The sequence below is a fragment of the Vitis riparia genome, chromosome 18 (assembly GCF_004353265.1).
Source record: "Vitis riparia cultivar Riparia Gloire de Montpellier isolate 1030 chromosome 18, EGFV_Vit.rip_1.0, whole genome shotgun sequence".
Lineage (NCBI taxonomy): Eukaryota > Viridiplantae > Streptophyta > Magnoliopsida > Vitales > Vitaceae > Vitis > Vitis riparia.
Window position 1 is genome coordinate 30,736,582 of NC_048448.1, and position 10,524 is coordinate 30,747,105.

Genomic DNA, 10,524 nt, shown 5'->3' on the forward strand with positions numbered 1-10,524 from the left:
TAACCAAGAAAACACAACATGACATTACCATTACAAAACTCTTTCAAAACTAAAATTATGTCTAGCTTCAAAATTCACAACTTAATCACAGAGAGAAAGAAAATACAATATATCATACCAGACCTTCACATGATTATATTAAAATCAACATGTCATGTAAAGACGATGGGCTAAGTACACTAGGTGCAACTTGAGAACCATGAGAGTAAGAATATTTAAGAAGGATGAATATGCGTTGAGCTTCTTCAGCATCTCATTCAGTTCAAGGATTTGATTGTTCACCGTCTCTTGGTCTAGTCTTCCCATAACTTGTGGGTCAGATGCACCTGTGGTGGGCTCACCCTCCTTGCCAGGCTCAACCCTAGAACTCTCTTGTCCTTTCCTTTCTTCATTTTCTACCCTTATCCTTTCAAACATCACCTGCAAATTAATCATGAAAAATATATTATTTTTGTACTTGCCTTTGCCAAACCTCCTATGAGGAGCTGAATATTTGCAAATTTTAGAAATGAGAGAGAGAGAGAGAGAGAGAGCAAATTTTAGAAAAGAGAGAGAGAGAGAGAGAGAGCAAATTTAGAAAAGAGAGAGAGAGAGAGAGAGAGAGAGAGAGAGAGAGAGAGAGAGGGGGGGGGGTGCAGGAGAGAACGTATATAAGAAAGTTGTTGGACAAAGAGACTCACTAAAATAGCCACTCTATGAAGACAAATTATACCACTAAATTGATTATTTATTTTAGTGGATGATAAACCTAGAATCAAGCTAGAGCTATAGACTACAATTTGATACTTCTCCCTTCATTGTAACAAGGATTAAAACTAGCTGCTAACATGTTTTGAATAGCCTCATGTTTCTCCCAAAAGAAAATGAGTGGAGAAATGCAATATAAAAATGAATGTCTTCATTTTAAACGCTATAAAATTTTGGTATGGTTCTTGAGTTCTTCTTTCCCATAGAAAAAATTAATTCTAAACTACTTTTAGTGGTCTCACAAATATAAATTAAGAAAATGGAGAAATCCATTATAAGGTTATTTTTCATGCATCATCACTCAAAGAATTTCCCAAAGTAGGCAAAATTAGGAATAAGGTCCCTCCCCCAAAATGTCTACGAAACATAAACAATAAGCAAAAGATGAATTGAGAATAAGAGCAGGTACCTTTGTAGCTCGAGGCTCCAAATACAGTAAATTGATGAGAATGATAAGAAGTGTGGCCAAAAGTGCATGCCCTTGAAACAAGTCAGGTTTACCTAACAACACTTTTCTCCTTGACTCAATGCATGTCCCAACAAGGCCAACCCAACACAAGAAGCCATAGTTTTGAAATAAAAAGGATAAATCTTGCTTTGCACAATCGCAAACTGTTGATTTGGCAGAGCCCCAGCTAAAACAAAACATGAAAAAAATGTAACCCACACACATACCCCATAAGCTGTGGCAAATCCTAAAATATGAATCCCACACATCAATGATCCTATAGCATCCGTAGACAGCATATAATTCACAACATCATAGATCCTATTAATGAAGTCATGTTAACCCTTTTTTTTGGAACCCATGCAAAGTGCTTTTCACAGTGTCCACCCCATCCTTTTCTTCTCCTTGTCTTTCTCCTCTGCCTCTCTGCCCCATTTGCTCTCTTGAGGCTGCTTCTATCTTTGAAATATTTCCTGCAACATCTTCCACAATTGTCTTGCTCAGATCACAAGTGGGTTTTGCAGCATGTTTTGCTTTCTCAACAGCATCTTTGACCCCTTCTTGAACCATATGGGTTTTCTCAGACACCTTCTCTTTTGTTTTGGTGTATGCATCTTTCACTTCTTCCTGAATATCATGAACTTTCTGAGACAGCTTCTCTTCTACATTCCCAATCACCTTCTCTTAACGAGATATAATATCCAAGCCAATAGAATATGCTATCACAAACAATGGTTAGAAACCATATTTTGAAACTGTAATTTCATTACATATCTTAAAACTATGATTTCTAATTTCTATAGAAGTTATATTTTCAAAATATAAATTAATTTTAAAAATTAAATTCGTTTGAACATTCAAAATCTATAACTCAAAAGAACAATCACATCCCATAGTGATCTCACCCACTCTCATACAAGGTTGACATTTAGACTCACCAAAATCAGCCTTAACACACGTTGATACAACCTCTGCAATCATGTCTCAACAAAAACATGGTTAGTAACACCTGCACCCCAGAGAGTACCAAGGAAGAGTAGACTGAAACATCACCATGCATGGAAAATGAGTTTTAAATTTTTAACAACCACAACAACCACCAATGAACTAGCAAGGAAAACAATACATTAAGGCAAAACCTAGAGACTTGGGCATAGGAGGGAGGCATACATATGTATGACCTTTCATGGGCAACAAAGAACCAACAGTTGCCATAAATATTCATTTATTATTAATATATTTCGCCGTTTAAAGGGGCTCATGCATCATGGGGCATGTTTGCCTCTCTTGGAAAACTAAGATTCAGATTTAATCCAAATCTAAGAGAAATTCTATGGACGAAAAAATGGGGGACAGTACATTTGGGAATGCCCCTCATCTTCACAGATGAAGAAGGCCTTCTGCCCTAATAATTAAAGGCACTGATGAAAAGTTAATACTGCCCCTTCATTCCACAAAACCAGTTGCTTTTCTAACATGGATGGTTTTGTCTTTCACACCAGGCCAAGAGCCACCTTCCAAAGAATAATAACAATACCATAGATCTTCTGCTAGAAATTAAGAAGAGAAGAACATATATACTGATCAAGGAATCCAAATGTAAAATGTAAAAGACAAAAAAGAGAGAATAAAACTTGAAGATTGATGTTTATTGAATATCTGGGATCGAATCAATTCCATTCTTGAATATGGCATAACACCTTGATTCATATAAAAGAACCTAGGTGCATCAAAGTTGGAATTGTACAACCGCCTCTTTTTTCTTGGTCTCTACTTGATTGATTATCCTTCTTTCATCGCTTGCAACTTTAACTTTACAGCATCATCAAGGCCTCTTGGACCATTTTCCCTACAAACAAACATCTCAACCAAAAAAGAAACAAAGAATGTAACAGCGGCCAAACCTAAATTAACTTATAACAAATCTGCAGTGCTTCAGGCTCCAGCTAGCATCACCATTACCGGCTTCATGGTTTGAAGCCTCACCATTCTGGATATAGTATAGATGATCAAGAAGATTCACTTTCTTTCATCCCTGGAAGGTTTCATGAGCCTTGAAAGCAAACTAGCAAGAATTTTAGGAGGAATCAGCACCTCAAACTCTTCAAATTGGAGTCTTCTGGGAACCTTCGATATCCTCCGCTTCATTGGGATTGCTCGTGTTGCTGTTGGCTTTCTTGGTGCAGGTGGGCATTCTGTGATGTCTGGGATTTTATGTTTTATGGATGTCGGGGATCTGAAGCCTTCGTTTTCCTCCACTGCACTCAATTCTCCTAATGATGGCCTCCCCGGGTCCTGAGAAGTAACTGTGTCGTCGACGTGATTGTCTCCTCCTTTTTCTTGTATCAGCTCTGGATCATGGATATTGCCTTGTGCTTCTTGTTCTTGTTCTTGTTCTTGTTCTTGAAGATGATGATCAGTACTGGGCTGATCTTGAAACTGTGACATTTTTCTCATCAACAATTCAGCCACCTCGATCTTTTCTTTTAGCTTCTGATCAGCATATGCTGGAAGGAGAGAAAAAGAGAGAGAGCAATGAGGAAGCTTGGAAGAGAGAAAGAAGGTACGTTACAAGACCCCAGATGAATTCTCCTCTCATATATACAATCATGAAAATGAAAACACCGTGATCTTTTCTGTTGCTTGAGCGATCTTCTCTCGTCTTCTTTGGTTGGTTTTTCTCTGCACCTTGTCTAGAGAAAGAAAGAGACAGACGGACAGAGTGAGAGCAGGCGGTGAAGGTGGAACCTTTCAAACCCATCCTCGGCGAAGGATCCAATGCACATCCATACACACACACTGATCGGTGATCTCTCCCCTCTCGATCACTCCCTTTATACGCCGAGTTGAAAGGGGTTTCCTCCGTTTCCTGCTCTCTCTCTCTCCCTCTGTCCCTTTCTCTCCAGAATTTAGGAAGATAAAATTTAGCTATCAGGAGAGAGTTGGCTTTTCTTTTCCTTTCTTTTCCTTTTCTTTTTTCCTCCTCTGATCTCACTACGAACTTTGATGCATTCATCCACGTGGTTTGCTAAGTCGGGGACCATCTCTTTTAACACACACACACACACACGCACACACACATATATATATATATATATATATATATATATATATATATATATATATATATACACCTTCCACCCTGAAACTACTCTACTATTCCATCTCCTACACTTCCCCTTTGCTCCGTCACCCATTTCCCCAACCTTTATACGCACTAAGCTCGTCACCATACCTTCAGCTTCTCTCCTATACCATACCACCATCAACCTAACCCACTTCAACATGCCCACAAAACACTCCTCATTCTTACAGAACATTGACCAACTGTTTGAGACCTCCAGTATGCATGCCAAGTCTCAACCCCATGCACAAGCCAATTCCCCATCTTCGTTACATTAAGTGAGCATAAGGTGTCGTCCCAACTGCCATGCCCTTGGCATTTCCAAGCACATCAGCATTCTTCACAAACGTACAAGCAGATCAAGTTTTTCGCAAACAAGTTAATAACCACTTTATTAAATAATGTGAAAACAAGATGACAAAGAAGTTATATTCACACACACTGAATAAGTCCAAACCTTAGTTATTTTAACCATCGCTTGAGGATAAATGACTTGATCAATAATCTAATTAGTGATCTATGGTGACTTAATGACTTGTCACTAATTGTGGTCTATGGTGATAGCTGTGGAGATTTGGGGTTAGTTAAATTTGATGGAGATTAAGTTGTTGAGTTTCTTAAAGAAGAATTAATGTTCTTAGAAATTTGAAGAAGATGGTAAGTAAAATTCTTGGATAAATTGAGGATAATTAACCATATAATTAGGGTAAAGTGCCTTAATTAAATGTGGGCCAAGTGTAGTGGAGTTTCTCTCCAAAAAGTTATTAGGATCAGAAGCTAGGAAAACAAGCAACTTAGTCAATTGGTTGCACAAGTGGTCATGTGTTGACACAAAATCAGTTTAAAAAGAGGCTGAAATACTTGGCTGAGAGGGTACTGCACATTGGGCTTCATAAGTGGCCATTAGGAGTCATTTGACAGAACCAAGTTAGTTTTAAAAGGGTGTTGGAACAGTTGTAACTGAAGAATGGAATCAAGACAGGTAGAATGGTTAACCATAGGACACTTCCTAGCTAGCAATTAAGAAATGAGTAAACTGCAAACTTGGAGATTTTTGTGTATTTTTGCGTTATCACTGTAAAATAAGAGAACATGAGGGTTAAAAACCTTTGCTATGTGTTGAGGGTTAAAAACCTTGACTATGTATTAGAACTTTTGTATAACGGAGCTTCTACTAAGTTGAAGGTTCTTGTTTTGATGTATATAATCTGACTTTGAAGTTATAGTTTCAAGTTCTTCAATGGAAAATGGATTTCAAGGTTCTAAACCCTTTAATGGAAATTTTAGGTCGTAAAAGAATTTAAGAAAGCTTGAAAAACGGCTGAAGGTGCATTTCCTTAGCTATAGGAGCACTAGTTCCTACACTCAACTTTAGTACCCTACATCAGTAAATCAACATTTGATTTTCTTAAAAATTCACAACTTTTACTTTCTATGGGAAAGATTTGCCAAGCCAAAATCAGCAAGGACATGAATTCTAGAAATAAATTTTCAATTTTCAGTTTTTATCAATATAAGAAATAATAAAGCCCGCCATTCTTTTGAGGAGTTGTTTTTTGTCCTCATAATTAATTAATTTTTTTTTACATCAATGTTGAGGTATTTTCGAAGGTCTTTAAATGAGAAAATATAGCCTTAAACCCTATTATTTTATAAATATAATTTATAAAAAAAATAAATGATTTTTTAAATTATTTAACCTTTGTATAGAAAATGAAAAATGAGTGAAACAAGTTTAAATAATAAATAAAAATAATTTCATAATTTTAAATTTATTTTTTATATTTCTTCATAAAATTGAAATTAATAACAATGAAAAATCCCAACAAACATGAAATCAAAATTTTTAGGTTATGCTTGTTTCTCGAAAAGTATTCAGATAAGAAAAAAAATATAAAAAAAAAATTGATTTTTTTCATATTTGATTGTCTATGAAAGAAAATAAAATATAATTAAGATTAATTAAAATTTTATATAATTTCAAATTATTTAATCTTTACATTGAAGAGTTAAAATTAACAAATAAAACGAGTTTGTAAAAATCATTCATTAATTTTAAATTTATTTTTTATATTTCTTCATTTGTTTTTTCTTATACTTTTCCTCCCTATTTTATTTCCTTCACATTTTCTCCCAAATTTTTTCAAACCAAACATAACCTTATACCTTAACCAAGCCTACTGATCAGCAACTCTCCTGCTCTATGTATGTATATATATATATATATATGCCAAATTCTATTCTTTTCTTTAGCACCCATATATCCTTCTAGCCAGAGAGAAGTATCTTAAAGCAATATGGCAAATTTCAGCAATTCCTCCATGGTGGTATTCTTTTTCTTAGCAATCATGGCATTGATGGTATCAGCCGAACCTGCAGTCACAGATGGACCTTCTTATGATTGGGAGAATGAATTTTCGCCGTATTACCCCCAACTAGCCACTTTTTGAATGACTGCGCCAAGGAGGTTTCCCAAGGTTGTTCAAAATCCTACTACTGATATATTATGATCGGCGACAATGGTTTCCCTACTACTCCTTGTTGTCAAGAAATTTTGAGCGTGGTTCTTCCTTGTCACACACAACTTACAAACTATACTGTTAGAATACGTTCCTTGAAACCCTACAAAACCCAAATTGTGTCAAGGAGTGACCAAATCTGGAAATTCTGTGATTCTGTTGCTGCCGCTCCCTCTCCTTCACCTTAATCAATGACAAGATCATTAGGTTTAATTTTCTCTTGTTGTCTACCATGTAACGGAATAACCCTACCCATCTTTATAACAAGATTGGTTTAATTTTATTTTCTTGTCCACCATGTAGAAGATATATATATATATATCACATATACGATGTCAAGACTTGGATTCCGAAATCCCAGAGTAAAAAATTTAACCCTAGAGGTTGATCAAGTGCTAGTCAGCTAATCCATCTAATATTTAATTAAAATTTCGATTTTTCTAGAAGTTGATGACCTAAGTTTGTCAAAAAAGGTCATATGATCATTTCTTTATATTTTCTTTTCTATTCAAAATATATTTAAAGAATAAATTTGTATATAGTTTTCTAAGGTTTGAAAAATTCAATAAAATAAGCAAAATAAACAAGATTATGTACAGAATACAAGTATGTAAGTATTATCCCAATATGACCACACTTTCGCCCATCAAATTGGAGCATATCTCTATGCTCTACCTTACAAGGGATTGCTACCACAATGCTCAATTGGTTGTCTTTCCGAGAAGTGTGAGAAACATGAACATGCTCAAACAATCATATTCAAATATAATAATTCATCCACTTCATATATATATATATATATATATATATATATATATATATATATATATATATATATATATATATATATATGTATATATATATATAGTAATTGAAACTTCAACTATATAAATCTGTTGAAGTTTGGGAAGTGTTGAAACTCAAACAATTGGCAAAACATGTTGGATTAAATCTTTTCGTATGAGCTATCTTTAAAAAGTGTTTTTGAGAACAGTTTTTAAAAATTATTTTCTAATTTTTTATAAAATAAAAATTTATTTAGAATATGAAATATTTTTAACTTGTTTCCTATACTTTTAAATATGTTTTAAAAACAATTTTTATATGCAGTACTTTATTTTTAGTTATTCTCCATATTTGTATAATTATGTTTTAAAATAATCCTTAAAAAACAAATGAAAACAAATATGCTCTTTAAAAACATTTTATTTTCTATTTTCAATGAAAAAGAATTGTTTAGTGTTTTCTAATTGTCAAATATATTTTCTTATTTTTTTATTTTTTATTTTGTAGAATAACAAATTATTTTAAAAAATAATTGCTAAATAAGGTCTTAATTTTCATGGGTAAGAAATTTTGATGTGATGAGTATGAGTGTGCACTTAATTGAAAAAATATGGTAACTCCTTGAACCAATTAGGAAAATGATTCTTTTCCAGTGCATCCGAATGATTAATATTAGGAGAAGTTGCTGCTCTATTGGAATTGAGAGAAATTATTTCTAATAGTGGTTGTACTATTTCCCTTATCTTGTATTTAACCATTTGTTTTCATTTTCATCCTTTGAGAAATGGTATTCATTTTCTTTTATCTACTTTAGCATTTGAACCATATTTTACCATGAAAACTCACTTTGGCACTAACTTGTAGATCAAAAATAAGAAAAAGACTGATCCATTTATGAGGATCAACCTGAAGTGGTATAAGCTAATTCAAGGGTGGATACAAAGGTCATGGTTGTATTCATTTATAAGCTTGTTCTAGCCTAAGAATGTTATTTCCTCACATTCATCCTTTGCGATAATTTCCTTAGTCATCCCACAATTCCCATATACTTCTAGTTTTCAAGTTTCACTTGCTCTTACATTATGCCATCACTCCTACAATCATTCCCTCAAGTGCTTCAAATTAATCCGTCCTTTTTTCTCAATGTTTGTAATGTAATATTTAGTGAACTACGATCAGCTATAAGCATGGTGTACAAGTGAAGTTAACAATTCATTTCATGAGGAATCTATGAATGTGCGAACGAGAAAGATTTTGTTTGAGAAGTATTTTTAAAAGCAATTTTTTTTAAAAAAAATTAACAACAGTGTTTCTTAAATATTTTTTGATGTTTTTTAAAATAAAAATCTATTTAAAAACTTAGAAATATTCATAACTTGTTATATATATTTTTAAATATGTTTCAAAAATAACTTTTGTCTGTAGTGTTTTATTTTTAATTATTATTCATCTTTGTATAATTATGTTTAAAATAACATTAAGAAAATAACCAAAAATAATTAAAATATATTTTCTAAAAATATCATGTTTTCTAAAAGTATAAAAATTATTTTTATTTTAAAAATAGAAAATTATTTATATTTTTTAATTATAAAACATATTTTTCTATTTTTTTTGTCATAAAAAATAAAAAATCATTTTCAAAAATAGTTACCAAAGAATTATAATAATTACATGCATATCATGAGTTAAAAGAGTAGTACAGATGATGCCTTATAGGCAACAATAGTAAAATAAAGTTGGTTTTTTTTATTGATTCCATTTGATTAATACATGGGGGCTGTTTCTACAAGTGATAACTCTTCAATTAACATATCTGAAATAATTGAATTTAATACTTAATTTAATTCATGTACGAATTAAATGAAACATTTAAACCCATAAAATTCACTTAATTAATAATCAATTAGTACTAAAATGGAAATGATTAAAAATGAACCTTAAACCCCAATAACAACGAAACCAAAAAATTTTAATTTTTAACCAAATCTACTTGTGCGACCCTCTTTACAAGGTTGTCCATCATCCATGGGCACTTGCAACTGTATGGGGGAAACGAGCTTGCGACTGTATGGGGGAAATGCACTTGCGGCCGTTTGCTAGAAAGACTTAAGGCCGAGTGGATGATCCGTCTATCCCTAAAACCAGAATGGAGACAGACAATCTTGAAACAGAAACAACAAGAATGGCTTTTGACTAACCTCCAAACATTTACTCACCTTCAGCATAAATTGTGCACCAAACACTCTTCATAATAAATGTAGTCATTATGAGGAGATATTCCATTATTGGTGGCTTATCAAGACAAGACAACTATTATGCATCAGTAGTCAATGTCATAATACTGTGTAATCAAACGCAATTAAGGTGTTATTAAGAAGTCTGAAAAAGATGTTACATATGAGCAAAAATAAATAGCAACACACAATTCAAGAAAGATGTGCTGCTTTTCTTCTCATCCTTTACTTGCTCAAGTCAATTGCTGACTTAACCATCAAAAGAGCTTGCCCAAAAAACCAGTTTGGACATCCTTTTGTACAAGAAAGAAAAGTGTCTCCATCTCGGATAGACTAGACAAAGAGATACAACTGACCATTCCATCTAGCCCTTGAACTCTAGACGGTCAAACGCTATTTGAACCATGCACCAACACCACTCGCCACCTCTCCCACCACATAAACATATGTATGAATTTAATCTCACAGTCTGCCTAATTCTATTCTTTTCTTTACCACTACTAGAGAAATTCCCTCGATCAATATGGAAAATTTCAACATTAATTCCTCCATAATGGTATCTTTTTCTTAGCTTTCAAGGCATTGATGGTATCAGCGGGACCTGCAGAGATCGCAGTTGGACCTTCTTACGATTGGAAGCATGAATTTCTACCGGTATCACCC